We start from the raw sequence: 19,421 nt of genomic DNA, 5'->3' as shown, positions 1-19,421 counted from the left end.
GAGCGTTGGAAAGGGGCACCGCTTATCCAACTCTTGTGGTTTTTATGATAATACAGAATCCTATTTGTAAAAGCTATTTCTTACAAATGCGGTGTATGTCAGAATGGTTTCAGATGTTATATTTCACAAGCTCCTTTTATGGAGAAAAAATAAATAACTAAAAACTACATCGGTGGGCTTGATGTTTGCTGTCAAAAAAGTTTTTAGCATTATGACAAAGAGGATTGTAGGTTTACTGTGGAGCCAGCTACAATATCAGTGAGTAAATTTAGCTGGCTATGTGGTTCCAGTGGGTTGGAATGTGAGATACAGCCAAACATGTGAATGCATTTTCTTCCAGTGATATTTGGGCAGGCCTAAAATATCTTTCACTCCAGATCTGCAGGCGTTGGAGACGTTCAAAACACATTCTCTGTCTGCTTAAAACTTTTCCAGACTTTTTATTATTTATTCAGCAGAAAACCTGTCAAAAATCAGAGGTAAGCTCTTATACTGTATATATTTTAAATTAGTTACAGTACGTTTTGCTGTAAAATATATATATATATATATATATATATATATATATATATATATATATATATATATATATATATATATATATATATATATATATATATATAATTTGAACAGAATGTAAAGAGTAATCTCTCAATCTGACCATTTTTTGTACACTTTTAAAAAAAAAAACATTTTAAAGTAAAGTTGTGTATTGCTGTTTCATTTCACTGTAAATATAATACCACTCCCATTTTGACTCCACTTTTTTCTTTTTGTGTAACAGCATTTAGGGAAAAGAAATGAAGATTATGGAGGGTATTAATGAGACTGTGGTAGTGCCGGTCGGGGCACTGTCACATGTAAACTCTTATTAGAGTCAATGGGATTACCGTGTGATGGTGCCCGGCACTATTGCATTTTAATAACCTCATATGTTTCTTGTGTTTATATTTTCTGCAAGCTTAAAAGTTTACTCAAATATAATACAGTTTTTTTCTGCACCTGTGCATTAATTTGAACGAGTCTGGGTAAGCTCTACTCCGCAATAATTTTCCTTTTCTTGCTCAGGCACTTAGTGTACGTTTTTTTCCTTGTGATTTGGGTAGTTGTGTTTCTTTAGTACAAGTCCACGTAATAGACATTGTATTCAAATAGTTTTTTGTAATCTTTTTAAATGGTAGCTTTTGTCCAGAAAGACATTTTATACAGACGCGGAGGGCATTGTTTTCATTGGGAAACCTGATATCCAGATTGCAATCTGCCTACTCATACTAAGCAAACGGCTTTAACATTCGATATGAATAGGATATGTACATTTTGATAAAAGCATTTATCCAAACATTAGTTGGTGTTTAGGGCTGCGGGATATATATATATACTGTATGAAATGTTTGCCTTTTGGTAGCAAACATATTAAACTGATTATATTGTATACCTTCTTGTGCATATTTATGCATTTTTATGGCTTTAATTTGTGGAAAAGCTCATTTTACTTTGACTATGTTTTTTTTACAGAACTACTGTGTTTGTAATTCAATGTTATACATTTATTTTCCCATCGTAAAATAAAAATGTGCTGCTGTGTATAGCAATATTGAGTAGCTCTATTTGTTTTCCACTCCACAAAACACCCTGTGACGGTAGGGGTTGCTGGCATCAAAAAACTGTTATGAAGCCCAGCTAGCTACCCCTAATTCTATCTAATTTGGCCACCATTGTAAGGCTTATTTTGGCCAAAAGGTATTTAACATCTGGGGAAGGACAGGGATGTGTAAATGTATTTCAAAGTCTGTATTTGTTATTACCTGTAAATGCAATCCCACAGTTTAGTGAATCACTATTCTTCTGTGCTTTGAGTGTCAGCTCTACCAGAAGGCAAATGAGATATTCCATTCTTACTATAACGTCTATGTTGAAGATTTCTATAGAATTTATAGGATTAGGGACAGCTAGGTGTCGGTACTCCTGGGGGGAGGTGAAAGGCTGATATTCAGGTCTGGGAGTAAGCACATTGTATTGCACAGACTGATTTAATCAGGGATGGGTTTTAGCATACCCTCTTGCTGTAGTGGCCCAAACGCAATCAATGTCCAGCAGCCCCCTCCCATGTAAATTATAGCCACAGAGGGATATATAAAGGGGTGCTGCTGATCAGAGAACCCTCTGGGAAAGAGTGTGGAGATCTGCCTTCAAAGAGCATCTGAGAGCAGAGAGGCTAACGGACTGAGAGACACTCTGGGAAGGAGTGTGGAGATCTACCCTCAGAGGACTATCTGAGAGACAGAGAGACTGAGAGACATTCTGTAAAGGAGTTTCATCTTTACAGTGACAAGCTGGAGAGATATCTCAAAGGGGCTGCTGTGTGTGATCAGCACTCTGAGATCCTGGACGAGAAGCGGACAGGACAAGCCTTCTTGAAGCAGGCCCCTGCACCTAGCGAGGCTAGAGTCTACTCCCCAGGCCCCCAGTTGGTATTGTATTGTGTTTTGTACATCTTTGTTTGTCTGCTGGCGTGCCAGAATAAACCCCATTTTATTCTACAACTTTGTCCTGTCTGGTGCTAGTGATCCTGGTGGTTTTGGTGTTAAAGTACTGGTCTCCCGTGACAGGCTTTTTCTGGTGGCATAGAGGTGGGATCGCCAGGCTTTGTGTTGGGATTTCTGACGGGAAATCACAGCTCAAAGACGGTCTTGAATTTTCAAGACCGCATGACAAGTTGTTCCAGACAAACGTTGTACAAACCTGATATTTTACTATGCAATCACCTGTATATTAGTTCAGCTAAAGTTGGAAAATGTCTCGAGAAAAAAGGCATTTTCAGAAATGGACCAGAGCCGCGCTGGTTTCCCTATGCGACCAGTACAGTCTGCCAACTGACGGCCGCACCAAGGCAGCCCTTGTAGAGGACCTTGAGGGGTATGAGGCCGGCTTGGCTTAGTATGTTGCTACGGACAGGGTTGTTGCAGATTTCATTGCAGCGTATGGTCCAGACATAACCGAGGATTTTCTCTGGTGCATTGCCCACCTAGCGAGAGGTCTGCTGTTCAATTACCACTGGCGCAGCCCAAGAAGCGGGTCCTTAACCCCGCTACAGTGCCAGTGAGCCAAGCACTTCCAGTAGCTGACTGTTCCCAAGCCACCAAGCCATGGTGGAGTCAGCCAGGAGCCAGAAAGTCTGAGGTCGACCGAGACATTGCCGGCGAACCTGCCTCTGTGAGAGCGACTGTGCTGGCTGAGGATGGCACCACACGGGTGCCTTGCCTCGTGGCCGCCAAGATGGCAAAGGATGCCCCAGAGGGTGGGTGCTCTCTGGGAGACCGGACATACCATCCACGGATGGAGTGCCCCAAAGTATCCTGCTCGAGTAACCCCAACCCGGGGCAACGGTCCCCAGCTACACGGCCGACAGCCTACGACAGGGTAGCCCCAGCAAAGGAACAGACAGCAGCTGTGCAGCCGGAGAAAAAGAGGACCCAGCCAGCAGTCCCTCCAGCAGCTACTAGCAGCACAGAAATGCAGCTTGACGGACAGCAGAGTGCAGTCATCAGGCTGGAGGACCAAGTGGTCCATGGAAGATTTTTGCATACAGGTTTCCCAGGCAATGAGCAAGCAGTCGGCCTGGGGACACCATCCCTACAGTACCTTCTCGGGCAGCTTGAAATGGTCTGCCCAGAGCAACAGCTCCCACGGACGGGGATGCTGGTGAAGCTATCAGGAGAGGATGCTCATGTGACCCCAGTCACAGGGAGCCAAAGTGGGCAGTTGCCCCTGCGGTGGTGCCTTTGGCGTCACCGTCAATCACAGTGGTTGATGCTCCCCAGCTTTTGGAGCTAACAGCCATGATCACCGCTCCCCTGCATTTGGAGCCATCATGTTCCAGGGTCATGGAGGAGACCAGGCCGGTAAGCCAGACCCAGCCTAACCTCTGTCCTGACATCCTTGCTGACCATTCCCCTGACAAACTGACTGAGGGAAAACGACCGGAGCTCAGTGAGTGGTCCCGGGAGTGGGTGTGGGCAGATGCTGCTCTGGAGGGCATGAGACCGAGTGTGCCCCGAAGATCATGCCCGATCGGTTCCCCGGACCCTTTGTGCTTATATACTGGGAACCAGCCCCGGTTGCTCCGGTCAGACAGGGGACAGAGAGAGGCCAGTTTGTGAGTCCATGGTTGGGTGGGGAACAGAGCTTACAGGTGACTAAGGAGATCCTGCTGACAGGGCATCAGGGGGTCGCTCGTACCAGAACCCGGCTTGTGCAAACATTCTGCGGGCTGGAGGCATCCCAGGAGGTATCGGCATTCGGACGCACCTGGGATGTCTGCCAGCAATTAGGCAGGCCGGGGGACAGTGCAAGGGCTCCCTGAAGACTGTCACCAGGTTTATTTAAGCCCTTACAGCACAAGGCTGTGAGTGGGTCAGCGGTGTTAGCTGTATGCAGCTCGACGCTGGGAAGTCTGGAGAGCCAGGCTCTCCCCGATGTCCTAAGAGAGGCTAAGCAGGGAGGCTCAGTGGAGCGGGGGGACCTGTCTCCAGATCACAGCTGCCCATCGGGAGCAAAGGCGAGAGGTAGTGGAGAGAGAGCGGGTCCTGGTTCCTGAGAAGCCAGGCAGGACTCATCCACATGATCGCCCGGTCAACACCAGGGATCATAGACCCCTCCACCGGATCTTGTACCAGGTCTAGGCAGAGGAGGAACAGAGTATGGAGAAGGAGATAGAGGACTCACAGGGCTACTGTAGGAGAGGGGGAGCCAGGGTAGTGTCCCAGACAGACTCCTGACTGAGGTGACTAAGAGGCGGCTCAAGGTGCTGGCAGCCTGGTCCCCCGAGTGCGGGGCAGTGTTACAGGCTCTGCCAGTGTGCTTGGCTACTGCTTGGGCTCAGGAGTGCTGGCAGCCCTATGTACGTGGGAAGCCCTATGCGGGGCTCATGACGCACGACCCCCTAAATTGGTTGCGGAGGATGCTCGGGGAGACAGAGACCTGGGTAACCTGGAGCCGTGTCCTTCAGGACTTGGACTTCGCTAAGGGTAGCGGGAACTGCAGCCCAGATGGTCTTTCACGGCTGGACATACCCAGCAACCAATGCATCTCAAGGACTTCCAAGCTTGTGGAGCCACCTGAAGGGGTGACTACCCAGAGCCGTCATCTTGAGGGGGGAGATGTGACGGTAGGGGTTGCTGGCATCACAAAACTGTTATGAAGCCCAGCTAGCTACCCCTAAATCTATCTAATTTGGCCACCATTGTAAGGCTTATTTTGGCCAAAAGGTAATTAACATCTGGGGAAGGACAGGGTTTTAGAATGCCCTCTGGCTGTTGTGGCCCAAACTCAATCAATGTCCAGCAGCCCCCTCCCATGTAAATTATAGCCACAGAGGGATATATAAAGGGGTGCTGCTGATCAGAGAAGCAGTTCTACTCTGGGAAGGAGTGCGGAGTTCTTCTTCCAGAGAGACACTCTGGGAAGGAGTGTGGAGATCCACTTTCAGAGAGACACTCTGGGAAAGAGTGTGGAGATCTGCCTTCAGAGAGCATCTGAGAGCAGAGAGGCTAACGGACTGAGAGGCACTCTGGGAAGGAGTGTGGAGATCTACCCTCAGAGGACTATCTGAGAGACAGAGAGACTGAGAGACATTCTGTAAAGGAGTTTCATCTTTACAGTAACAAGCTGGAGAGATATCTCAGAGGGGCTGCTGTGTGTGATCAGCACTCTGAGATCCTGGACGAGAAGCGGACAGGACAAGCCTTCTTGAAGCAGGCCCCTGCACCTAGCGAGGCTAGAGTCTACTCCCCAGGCCCCCAGTTGGTATTGTATTGTGTTTTGTACATCTTTGTTTGTCTGCTGGCATGCCAGAATAAACCCCATTTTATTCTACAACTTTGTCCTGTCTGGTGCTAGTGATCCCGGTTGTTTTGGTGTTAAAGCACTGGTCTCCCGTGACACACCCTATGCTAGGAGGTTATAGATTTCAGCAGCACAAAGTCTTTACCCATTGCTTTAATTAATTTGTTTTTGTTATGGGTCCTTACCTTCTAATTCTTAACATATTTGTATAAAATATTCTGTCTCTAGACAGTTGGTGCTTTTGGCTCTCTTACAGTGTTAACATAAGAAAATGTGGGTGGTCAAAAGAGTGTAGCAATCAAGGATAAGCAATCACATACTACTGAACACTGATGACTGAAGTTTTTTTTCTGTGCAACAGATGCCTTGTCTCTCTCTCTTTGTTCAAGTGTTTGAGTGCCTAAAACTAAATTAATTTTACAGTACATCTAAACTAAATGCTGGTTTGTTGATTTGGCATGTCACATTGTGCAATTTTATCTATCAAACTATTATTACCATAAATTAATCAATGTGTTCACCTCCTCCCCCCCCCCTTGTAGTGTCAACATTGTTGAAAATCTTTGTGTCATCTACAAAAAGGCATACTGTACTCCCCCCATCAGACCAATTGTAATGTCACTAATACAGATATTAAATAGCACTGGCCCAGTACTACTCTGCCCTGCTGCCAGATACCCCCTTACATTGCATCAGAGGGCTGCACCTACAGTACTGTTTCCATGGTACTGCTACTCTTGCTTATTTTGCAGGAATGGTTTTGTCGCTGTTCTGACGCGAAGGGCCTTGCCACTAGAAGCATTTGTTTGGCACTGAAGTAGCCTGTGACTGAGTTCTGTGAAGGGAGGTGTGGCCTATACTGCACGACACACTTTATTCGAGCAAATACCCAGTATGTACCTGGCAGATACCTGGAATGCGCCGCTCCTCACCTCTGACAAGCCCCGTTGTGTTTGCCTTCCCAGCTTGGGTTCATGCCTGGCTGACGGGCGGCTGATCTGTTAAATGATAATGATTAGGATTTAATAGGCTGCAATGCTTCGCGTGTCTACCAGATGGCATAAATTCATGAATTGTAATGCAGTATATATATATATACTGTGCAGTATTGCAGCCAGCGGGAATAAAATGCTTCAATCCCTGCCTGGAAAATACCTCAATGCACTCGGGCAGAAAACAGTCACAAACCTCAATACACCCGGGTATACCCGAATTCGTGGGACTAGCCGAGCTCGAATAAAGTGTGTCGCCAGTGTATTTAACCTCCGAGGGACAAAGCTATATTATTTTGCATTTCCTTTGTGAATAAATATTTCCTTTCTGCTTCATTCAAGACAGTCTTTAGCACTTGGAATACAGGTTGAATTATTTATATCAGGTTGCTGTGTGGCAGGGATGTGGCCTAATGTAAAACTTACAGTACATGAAGTCAGGGTTTACCGCCATGTTTAAAGGACAGATTACTGGGTAAATCTAGTAGAATCACACAGATGCTGGTGTTCAGAGGAGAGGCTTACAAAGGAATAGGAGACTTTTAGGAATGTTGTGGTTTTTGGAGTGGGACAGATTACCCACAATAAAAGGGAAATACCCTCCTTCCAGCAGAGGGAACAGTACCTTTCCCATGAGTCCAACAACCTCACTGGTGTCTTCCGGTTCTGCTAAAGTTGCCTTCTTCTGGAGGCAGCCAGGACACCTGATGGCTACTATTCTGCCCTGTACCGGCAGTAAGCCCTGGTACAATCAGGTTACCAGTAGTTGATATGTGGTTTTCCCCCTCCGAGGAGCTGCACTTGAGTGACAGCGGGAGGCGGTGACATCCGGCCTGGGCATGACCAATCATGAGACAGACCTGTTGTCCTCCTCCTAGCTGTACTTAAGGGCAGTGCCACCCAAAATTCAGTAGTGCCTCACTTGAGAGGGCATGTCACACAGCCAAGAGCCTGATTATTGCGCCTACACTGGTCCTCTTCCCTCTGGCGTTGAGTGAGTGTGTACCATACCTCTGCCTCTGCTAGAGGGGCAGGGAAGAGTTGGGACTGCTGTGGGTGCCCTTGGCCTGTAGTGAAGGTCTAGGGACCATCCTTCAGTGGTAGCTGAGAGACTGCATCGGGCAGCACTCTGCCTTGTTACTGTGCTGTACAATGAGGACAATAAACCGTTCCTGTTGTTATATACCTCCTGCCTGATGTGTGCCCTTACTGGGGGAGAGGTAATCGTTCTACCGAGGGAAATCACCTTCTGTTTCCTGGAGCCTGCAGCAGATGGAGGCGCTGCACTGCTAAACAATATGTAGGGTATGAACCTTAGAAACCTAGTCCTATGTCCCCACTACCCCCGCAGACGACTCAGCCCTCCTTTTACCAGTAGGTATCATGCACCATATACTTAGTAATGGCCAAATCTCCCACTGGGTGGGGGAAACACTGTTACAAGTACATTACTGGTGGCTTCGTCTGGCTCATCCTGTGCTGGATTGTGCCTGTCACGGTAGCTTATGACAGGGTGTTATTTACACCAAAAATATATATAAATATATATATACCTGGGTTTGAACTGGGACGAGACTTAGATATGATAAAAAATATAATTTATTCCTTGATAAAGGTGAACACACAAAAATGTACAAATAACAGCAAAATATAGACACTTACTTAAAAGATGAAAATGATGAAAACAGTCCCATCTGGACTGGCAGTTTCATACAGCAATCAGCCCAAGACATTGCATGGCATTTCTTCTCAGCAATCAAGATGGTATAGCACAACAGGCCTGATGACATGCAGGCATGAAGACAATGAACACATGAAGACAAAGGATATAGGGTGGACAGCAGTTTATAAACCTTTTGTCCCTCTATCCTTAACACTAAGTACCTGTGATTGGTTTGCAATTACTCACTAACGTGGGAAGACATTTTGATACATGCCCCCCTGCTAGTTGACACAGGCGCAGTCGAACTCTGGGGTCTCATTTCTGTAGCCCCACATATGTAAATAGAATGCCAGCCCATCTACCCATTTGGATTTCTGGCAGGAAAACCTTTGTTGGAAGGTGTTAAATGGAACACTTAAAAACTGCTCTGGTTTGAGCCTTCTCCGCCCTCAAATAAACAGGGAGGGTGACAAAACCCTTTGAACAATACTTAAGTCCTAGACATTGGGTCGCCTCTAGGGCCATCTGCTATCCTGGTATGCAAAGGAATTTCCTCTGGGTCTTTGTCCATACCTTGGGACACAGTATTAAACATAAAACATAAACGTATTAAAATATTCGGTTCTGTTGGGTCAAGCAGAACCAAAACTTCCCAGTTCTCATTGCCGGAACTGGGACACCATATGGTCTAAAAAGCGACTTGCTACGACCTACGGAACCGGAGATACACTAATGCACATTAAATAATTTTTCATTTTAATACAAAAATCTCCGCTAAAAAGAAATCTCAGCTTTTCACTAAATCCCCATTGAAAACAACGGGCTCCGCCGCCATGGGTTTCAATGGAGCAACTCCGCCGTTGTAGTCAATGGGGTTTCCTGCCATAGACTTTCAATGGGGAAGTCTATGAGAAAATCCACAAATCTTTACATTCGTCCATACTCCGTCTGGTTGGTCTGAGGGGGCTGGAAATGGGCATGCATTAAAGCCGGAACCTTGGCTACATGTCACCCAAATCCCATCCCTCTGGGCATTCCAGAACCGGAGATATGGACTTACACATTTCAAATTTTTTACACTTAGTCATTTTTTCACCATGCGGTTTTTCTCCCATTGGAATCAATGGTAAAAGTCCCGAACTTTCAAGGGGGTCCATACTCCGTCAGGTTGGTCCAAGAGGGTCAAGGATGGTTCTGCAGTGATGCCGGAGCAGTGACTACAGATACCCCAAACTTTGATCCTCTGGTCCCTCCGGAACAGGAGATATGGATTCCTAAAATTCAGCATTTCACACTTAGTCATTTTTCTGAGCCGTTTCTGCCGCCGCCGGCAAAGCCTATGGCGCGACCCGCTCTATCTGGTTTGACCCTTATCGGGGGTCCAGGATTCGGGGACCCAGTTGTGGTCGAGTGGGGGGAAGCCTAGGAACTAGGGGCAAAAAGAATTTTATTTCTAGGTGCCCTAGATCTGTTTATTCCCACGCCAATTGACGTTGAACTTGACTCAAGTGATTTTAGCTCTTTTAAAGGACATTGTATCCGCTTTGCGGTTTGCGGTCTGGATGGCTGCCAACTTGTTCTTCGAAAGTTACCTCGAGGAATCTCCATTGAAGTCAATGGGCCCATTGACTTTCAATGGGAAACCGCCGCTCTCCCTCTCGGACGCCACCTGCTGGTCTTTACAGGAAACAGGACTAAAACAGCACAATTCTCTATTGAAATGCATTGAGCCCTAATGGCGGCCTATGGGAACCTGCAAAATGGTGCCTGAAAAGGCGGGAAAGTTACACAAAGGGCTATAATCACTATACCACTATTAACCCTTGTGCTCCCGGATGGATCCCAGTGTGTGTGTGATGCAGACACTGATTAACAATAAAACATGGGGGAACAGGGAATATACATTTTCAGGTTATGACAAGGGTTAAATCACACGTCTGGGCCTCGGCCCAGTTAACCCCTTGTCTGCCTGGTGAGGTTAGAGGGTGGCCAATTGGGGTGTAACCCCTTTAATCCCGGGCCAAATCCTCTCCATCGTCACAGTGCCCTGTGTTATTTCATGTAGTAGTCCTTAACTTTCTTTATGATAAGTGCGGTCTTTTATTGTTTATCCATCATTTTGTTTGAATGTAATAAATTGCTTCTTCCCAATCATAAGACTGCTTTTGTCTTCTTTAAGCTTTTTTTTTATCTTCAAGAGTCTTTTTCACCATAGTCCAGTTAAATGCTCTTACATCTTCAGTTATATGGTTTCAGATATTCATATCTCCTCCCAGGGCTGCCGACAGGGGGGAGAGCTGGGACAAATGGCCTGGTGGCTGTGGGGGGGGGGGGGGCAGGCACTGGAATTTGGGCCCGGTTCAAACAAAAGAACTAATATATTTTACCAACATAGACTCTATACAATGAGACACTGTTACAATTTGTAAGCTTTTATCCAAGAGAATATAAAATGTCACATTTATAAAATATTATCACTATATTGTATAGGGGAGACCTATTTAGCAGAGTACCTAATGACTAATATTTATGCTTGATGTACAGTAAATTCTTTTAAAAAAATCGAAGAGTAAAAAAATGAAAAGTGACATTTTGGGCGAATTAGAAAAAAAGCAAATTTGGCAAAGTTTAATAGTGAGGACAAAAAAGTTTGCACATCTCTAAATAATCCTTTGCGGTGTATTGCTGTGGCACTTCCAGTCTCCCATTGCGAAATGCATTTCAAAATTCACCTACTGTTTTCCCACAAAAAAAAGAAAGAAAATTCACTATGCTATAGAAGGGCAAGCCTACAAATATAGTAGGCTATCCTAGAACCTACAATGATCATTCTGGAATAGTGATTACCTTAATGCAAGGGTTTAAAAATTAATAAAGGGTAGAAACTGAAAAAAAGCTACAGTATGAATCTTTATTAATATTAGTTTGTAGAAGTCACCTCCACCTGGGGGAGATATATTCTTACATGGAACACATTCCTCTGCTGGTTTTAAATTGTGCTTGATTGTTCATATTATATTTGAGTCTTTATCATCCATTCTTTGTTTTTTCTTGGATTATAATATTTTTAAATATCCACATCATACTTATGTACATCCATTCTTATTACACTTTACTCATATAATAATTCCAATGTTGTTGACATGGCTTTTTTTAATTACCTGCATTACTGTAATGTTGTGCTTACTGCACATTTTAGCCTTTTCATCTGTTTGTACTTTGAATTCCTATATTGATTTTATTTTGTGCATGCCAAATCTCTCTATTTTCTTGAATGGTTCAATTTGAATTCTTAATATTGCCTTTTACATCTTTTATTTTGCAATTTTAAAATAAGCGTGTCAGAGTTTTTCATGGATTTTAGTTCAACCAAGCAACCCTTATGAGAGCAAGTGGCCACTGCTTTCCAAGGGTGTGAGGGCGAGGGTGTTTCATTGCTGTGATCAGGGTTGTAACATGCAAAGGGACACACACCCCTACGTAGTGCTACACCACCAGGGTTCTCTGCTAATATCTTGCTACCACATCTCTTACTGATAGTAAGAGGAGTCGAACATGGAGACACGGGATTCCTACTGATGAAAACGTTTAGGAAATAGTCTAATCAATAATATACACCTATGACTGTAATATGCCATAATGAGAATTTTAGGGTTGAACTGAAAAACAAACACCATGAAAGTAATAGTGATAAAGTAATATCAAAGTGCACAGTAAGCCCATTTATAGGAAGACAAAACAAGGTCAGTTTTTATTTTTTTTTCTCTTAAAAATACATGAAGGAAATATACGATGGACCCAATCTCATCACATCAAATACTGTACACTTCAATAGTAGCTTTAAAAAAAAAAAAGCTGTGGCACTGTACCTTATTTAAAAAAGTTTGTTTATTATTATTTTGTGTAAAACTATTATTTGATTTTAATTCATTAATTGTTTTGATTACTTGATCTCAAGGATCCTTTAAGACTTGACTGCCTGGTCTTAACAATTGCAACTGATTGTTGCTCTTCGTACTTTCGTGAGTACATAGTAGATGAAGAGATGGTGATCGCACATGTGGAGTATATGAAAGGTGTATTAGAGCTTATATTCCTAATATCAAATCTCATGCAACAATGGATATGCAGAAAAAAACAATGAATAACGGCCCTGTGGTCGAGATACAGTATACACTCGATCAAAGGGTCAGGGAATGTAATATCAGGTAAAATAACTGTACTCACACGGCCATGTGTGAGCCCCTTCGCAACAATCAGTTTCTTTACACTGTCCTCTGTGGAGCAGTTTCTTAACGCCTATATTGTGGGACGCCCAATGTCCCACACGCCATACCAATAAGGATGATATAGGCAGGCAGTTAAAAGATAGAAACTTTAATACAATAACAAAGTAAGTACAGTATTAACTTATATACAGTATAAGATCACACTCCAGCTCCGGTTTGAGCTGTACATCTCTTCATCTCCATTGCCATTTGAGGACCAAGGGATGATCCTCCTCGGTTTGAGCTGCAGACTCTACAACGGGCCAGAATAACTATCTTTATCTGGTGTTTTAAACAGTTTTGTGTGTTATTGATTAATTTGTATATTAGCCTTATTTATAGGCAAGGAGTACATAGTAGCCCACAAATGTACACAATAAAGGAAATTGGATTTGATAAAAAATGTTTGCACCTGGATTGAAAACTGGTTGAAGGATAGACAACAGAGTTGGAACCTTTTTAGGTTGGGCTAAAGTTGTAAATGGAGTACCTCAAGGATCGGTACTGGGACCCCTGCCTTTTAATTTATTTAGTAATGACCTTGAGGCTGGCATAAAGAGCAACGTCTCCATCTTTGCTGATGACACTACATTTTGTAAGGAAGTAAAATCAGAGCAAGATGTAATTTCTCTCCAGAAGGACTTGGATAGACTGGAAACTTCGTCACGTACATGGCAGATGAGGTTTAATACTGATAAATGTAAGGTTATGCATTTGGGAAACAAGAATAGACAGACGACTTACAAATGAAATGTGGTAAAATTAGGTTAATCCTTCATGGAGAAGGATTTAGGAGTGCTTATTGTCACGGTTGTGCTCGCAAAAAAACGGGGCCGAACGTGGCTGAGGCTGAGTTATGAAATCACCAACCTCAGACTGCGCAGACTGGTCCGGAGTGCGAAGTTCATAGTCAAACAGGCCGGGTTCAGGAGTGGAGAGAACAGCGTAGTCGTTGGATGAGTCGGCGTAGGAGATATCCGGGTAGTCGTAGTCCAAGCAGGGAGTCGGCAACAGGAAATCAAGCTGGTCCTTTTGCTTCAGCGCAATCGCTGCAGGTCGGCAATGGGGTTGTGCTAGTGGCGTCCACGGCCCATGGCACCAGTCTAGAAGAGGGAAGACTGACCGGAGTGGGCACCACGCCAGGCAGCACTGGTAACCCCGTGCTTCAGCGCAAAAGTACAAGCAGGCCTCTGCGAAGGAAGAGAAGAACAGCAGGCCTTCAAGAATCGGGAACTCAGGCCTAAGCATAGCAGCAGCAGCAGGCCTGGAGGTAACTGGAACGAGTATAACGAACTATAACAACAGAGATAAGTAACGAGAGATAACAAGCCAGGAGGCTTGTGACAAAACACAGGTAACATCCAAGAAGGATTATGCTCGGCAGTAAAGCATTGCGGGGAATGCAGTAATTTAAAGGTCAGTGAACCAATAGCAGAAGGGGTGTGTGACAGCATTGGTCTAATAACTGAGCCGAGGCCGGGGCTGCAGTCATAGCTTGCACAGCTGCTGCAGATACCAGGGGGAGTGTTCCAGGACTGAACAGGTCTGCAAGGCAAGGTAAGCAGTAAACTGAGGTGTGGATTCCTTACACTTATAGACAGCAGATGTAACAATAGTGCCCAATGTCATGCAGTAGCGGCAAAGCCAAATAAGATCTTATCTTGCATTAAACGGGTAATGAAAATAAACATCATTATCACCCTCTAGAAAGCATTTGTAAGACGACACATTGAATATGGAGTACAGTTTTAGGTACCACACCATACAAAAAAATATTATGAAACTAGAAAAAGTGCAGAGAAGAGCCACCAAATGAATAAACGCAAAGAAAAAAATCTGATTTATGAGGAGATGTTAGCTAAATTAGATTTGTTTAGAGGCATCTAAGATGAGATATAATAACTATATACAAATATATTCGGGGTCAATATAAGGAGTTTTAAAAATAACTATTCATTCTAAGGGCAATACAAATGACATGGAGAATTTCTTAAGGTTGGACGAAAAGAGATTTCACCAGGAATAATGAAAAGTGTTCATTACAGTAAGGGCAGTTAAAATGTGGAATTCATTACCCACGGAGACTGTGGTGGAATTCAAGTGATTCGGAATCCATGTTGTCTGTTTGTAATCATTTTGCTGCTCCATGTTCTAATCTGTATCGTTAGTTTGTAATACTGTTAGAAATAATTGTTTTGTTGGAAACTAACAAGTAAATTGTTTATACAGTACATTTTGGGTACAAGATGAAGTTTGCCAAGATAAGAGTACTGTTTATAGGCTTTGTACCCAGACTTTTCCAAGGATTATTTCATTTTATTATTGTTTCACGCTAACAAGCTATGCATAGGTTAATTTAGTAGCTACGAATTACTATATGAATCAAGTTTCTTAGTTGATGTGTCAGAACAGAAAAGAAAATATATAAGCCCAAGTCTATCTCCATTGATAACCTGTCCTTGCCCATACTAGCTGAAACTGGGTTCTGTAAAATGTCTCAAGAATAAATTATATTCGGAACTGCAAGAAGCCTGTATCACCATAATTATTGGAACAAATAATCTGTATAATCACTCACATGGATTAAGTTAATTTTCAGCAGATACAATAGATATCTTCAAAAAAGATTGGACATCTTTTTAGAAATGAAAAAGTATATAGGGATATACCAAATAAATAAATGGGGTTAGGATGTTGATCCAGGGAGAAATCCCAGGACCAATACCTGAGGAGTGCATTTGTATAGAGGAAGTGCACTCTCCCTGACTTGGAAGATTGCCAAGCTCGGAAGGCATATGTGCGTTCCCGTGTCCAGTTCATTTGGGAGATGGGTCATGGATTGCACTGGAGAGAAAGAGGGGAAACTGAAAGTATGTCACCTGCTTACTGGCAGAAGACGGAGAGCAACCATGAAAGAGCCCAGAAGCTCTACGTAGACCTTTTCTCTCTGAAGTCCATCTAGTCAAAAGCATTCAGGGTCTTATGGGAGTGGCTTCCCACAGTCAATGATGCTGGAAAGAAGCAGCTTGCGTTACCGTTGATTCTGGCTAAGATCTTTACAGCCCTCTCTCATGTACCGGGAAAAGTGCAGGGCTAGAGAGGCTTACTATGGAGTTCATCGAGACTGGTAAGATGCCCCTTTTATGTTGGTGGGCAGTACTGTCTGTGCTGCCAAAGAAGTGGCTCTCTGCCAAATGTCAAACTGGTGATCTGTCCTGTTGCTCAGCACGGACTATAAGATCGTTCCCAAAGTGCTTTCGCTGAGGCTCAAGTCTGTTCTGGCAGATGTAGTTCACCCAAACTAGTCCTATAAATTCCCGTACCGGACAAATCATGACAATATCTTCCTGGTCTGGGATCTGCAGCACTATGCACAGAGGACAGGGTTGTCACTCGCTTCCTGTCCCTAGATCAGGAAAATGCATTTGACAGGGTGGGTCACAATCTGTGGCCAATCTTCAGGCCCTCTCCAAATGCTGAAAGCCTCTGCACCTTTGGTGTTTGAGCAGGGAGTACGACAGGGAAACCCCTTATCCTGGCAACTGTATGAACTGGCCATCGATCCATTGCTCTGTCTACCGAGGAAGAGGCACATCGGGCCTAACATGCGTGTAGTCCTGTCAGTCTATGCTGATGATGTGCTCCTCGTGACCCAGAACCTAGTTGATCTGGAGCAGGCACAAGAGTGCCAAGAGGTCTATACAGCAACCTCTTCAGCTCTGGACAACTGGTTCCAGCCTTTATATTGCTCCCTTATAGGTTGATTCTGTGCCCCTCACACTTCATAATATCTTATGTAGTGTGATACGTTCAAGTATCTGGAAGTCTTACCTGTCTGCTGTGAAGAATCAGGCCCCAGAAAACTTCAGTGAGCTTGAGAAATGAGTCCTTGCTCATCTAGTATCATGGGCATATCTGTCAAATGCTTTCCCTCAGAGGGAGGACCTTGGTGATCCACCAGCTGGTGGCCACACAGCTGTGGCCCCGGCGATAGCCATGGGTCTGACCCCTGAGATCCAGGGGTGTTGCTGGACTTTTTCTGGATGGATAAGCATTGGGTCTCTGCAGGTATTGCATACCTCCCACTGAGAGAGGGCAGACAGGGAGTTGTGTGTGTGTCTGCTCAAAGATACACACTTTCTTCATCCAATACCTGCAAAGATACCCATTTGCAGATTGGCATCTGAAGTTGTGCAAGCTAGTTGCAAGCTTTTCCCCCCAGCTTCGCAATATTGAGTATGACCGGCAACTCTTTATAATGAAGCCCAAGGGGTGAGCTAGAGACCTCTCGGTGCTGCCGGCCAGGACCTACTAAGGTGAGTGATTTCCTTGCTAAACCCCTGCTATTTAATCCGGCTGTGGGCACCTTGGATGTTGGAGTCGCCCTATATCCGCCACCAATTAATCCTGGTGCGAGTGACCAGAGTCAGGGATCTCCTGAACTATGAGTGACAGGACTTTCCCTCGCTGTCTGATAGAGGAGTTTAAAGACATAATTTCCCTTGTCTCATGCATTGAGGTGATGTTGCAGATCAGAGAGCCATGTGCACCTTTCACCCCCAGCTTTCTGGATCTTTCGTTGGGACCAAAACCACTGCAACCCCTTCAGGATCCTCTCATCCCCAACCTTAGCAAGTTGGAGGATAGGTCTATCCTCTACAGTGCATACAGTGCATACAGTGCATACAGTGCATACAGTGCATACAGTGCATACAGTGCATACAGTGCATACAGTGCATACAGTGCATACAGTGCATACAGTGCATACAGTGCATACAGTGCATACAGTGCATACAGTGCATACAGTGTCCCAAAGAACTACTTATCCCTTGTCACCCACCTCGATACCATCTGAAGGTAGGTACTACCAGCAAACGAGGGTACGAGTCCTCTATTCAGAGTTGGTTCCACACCCCACCATCTGAGTTGGAGGGTCCCTCATGGTGCACTGAGCACGAAGCATGAGCTGATTTTTTGGCAAGGGACAGTGTGTATTCAATATTTATTTTGGTTGTGCCAGACTGCAGCCCCTCTTATCCACATTAACAGGTCTTCTCCTGCAGTTCTGGCTGCACTTTTCCCCCAACCTTTATAATTAATTGTTTGTTCTTGTATAGCGCTGCTAGTTTTGCATAGCGCTTTACAGAGACATTTGCAGACACAGTCCCTGCCCGTGGAGATTACAATCTATATTTTTGGTGCCTGAGGCACAGAGAGATAAAGTGACTTGCCCAAGGCCACAAGGAGCCAACACTGGGAATTGAACCAGGTTCCCCTGCTTCAAGCTCAGTGCCAGTCAGTGTCTTTACTCACTGAGCCGCTCCTTCTCCTTATATTTTGGGTCGCCTAGTCTCCCAAGACAATAAGCCTAGGGACCTCCTTGCCAACCTTCACCTGGCATTGGCCAAGCTGGCCATATATAAGACCAGGAAGCAGTGTTTGGAAGGTAAGGTCCCAAAGAACATCGTGGTCATGTTTTAGGCTCTCCCATATCCAGGCAGAGTACATCCAAGCCGATTTACCTGGGATGGTTCCAGAAAATGCGTCCCAATGGGCATCAGATGGGTTGCTCTGCTCGGTATACCTCACTTTTGATTATTTTATACTCGCCTACTTTATTTAGTGCACTTTTTATTTTTATTTACAGTGCACTGATTACCGGAATTTGTGTATATTTGTTTGCCTGGCTCTTTTTCTCATTTATATATACATGAGAATGTTGTTCAAAAGCCAGTCAAAATAGTCCTTATCCTCCTCCTCAAACCGTGCGGTTTAACACTTTTTAGAAAATCGGTTTAAGTGAAGCAATTTGTAATCTAGAAAATTGATTTTTGACTACTTTTAATCCATGACTTATGACCATGTCAAACTGTGCGGTTTTAAAAGGACACATTTGCCACTACTAGCATATCCCCTTTTGTGTGTACAGTACAACAGTAGATTTATTTAACACCAGCTACCTCGCATAGGAACAACCCTAAGGCTCACGCTTATCGTAATAAAAAGCAATACCAATTATTCATGGTAGTTTCTGTAGCATGCAACTCGTATGCCTATTTTATTTAGAAAAAATGTTCTCTGAGGCATTAAATAATCAAACTCAAACCAAGAAGAGAAAATACTGATAAAGATATAATTGCACCCCCTCTGTTAGTGGAACAGTGTGAGATTTGTATTAATGCACCGTCACAGCAGAGGGGATATAGTATTTAAGCGATATTTCATAAGACCAGTAATTGTGTTTATCGCAGGAGCCTAAACCTTTTTTTTCTTTATGAGCTGTGCTGATGCGTTGTCAGTAGAAAAGCTAACGCTGTTGATGAATTGCAAATAGCTTTCCATTTTTTTACATTGTTCTTAAGCCTCACAGTTTTTTTTGCTGTCAAAATTTCTATTGAAGTGCCAGGTTATTGGTTTTAAGCTGAATATTTTAACATACAGCACTTCTTTTGCTACTCATATAAACTGACATTTATTTAAACATTAGACACATGAAAAAACTAGCTAGAGATGTGCAAAATTGCCAAAGTTTACTTCGACTACAGTTCAATCAAACTTTTTCAAAAACGTATCTTTCTCTCTATGTACCTTTTTTTGGCGATACCTGTATGTTATTTTACATTGTTAAAGTTTGAAAGATGCAAAAAGGGGTAA

The 19,421-nt window shown here is 43.9% G+C and overlaps 1 protein-coding gene across 1 annotated transcript in view; it reads left to right on the top strand.

Moving 5' to 3' along the window:
- The first annotated feature begins 321 nt into the window (after positions 1-321).
- SGCG (sarcoglycan gamma) overlaps positions 322-19,421 on the top strand; it is a 143,294-nt gene continuing 124,194 nt past the window's right edge. Inside the window, exon 1 of the mRNA XM_075592249.1 lies at positions 322-479. The gene's annotated coding sequence lies outside the window, so the exon portion shown is untranslated. The remainder of the gene's footprint in view (positions 480-19,421) is intronic.

The sequence above is a fragment of the Ascaphus truei genome, chromosome 3, assembly GCF_040206685.1.
Source record: "Ascaphus truei isolate aAscTru1 chromosome 3, aAscTru1.hap1, whole genome shotgun sequence".
In the NCBI taxonomy this organism is placed as follows: Eukaryota; Metazoa; Chordata; class Amphibia; order Anura; family Ascaphidae; genus Ascaphus; species Ascaphus truei.
The sequence above is the reverse complement of the archived record's forward strand: the minus strand, read 5'-3'. Positions and strand labels throughout refer to the sequence as shown.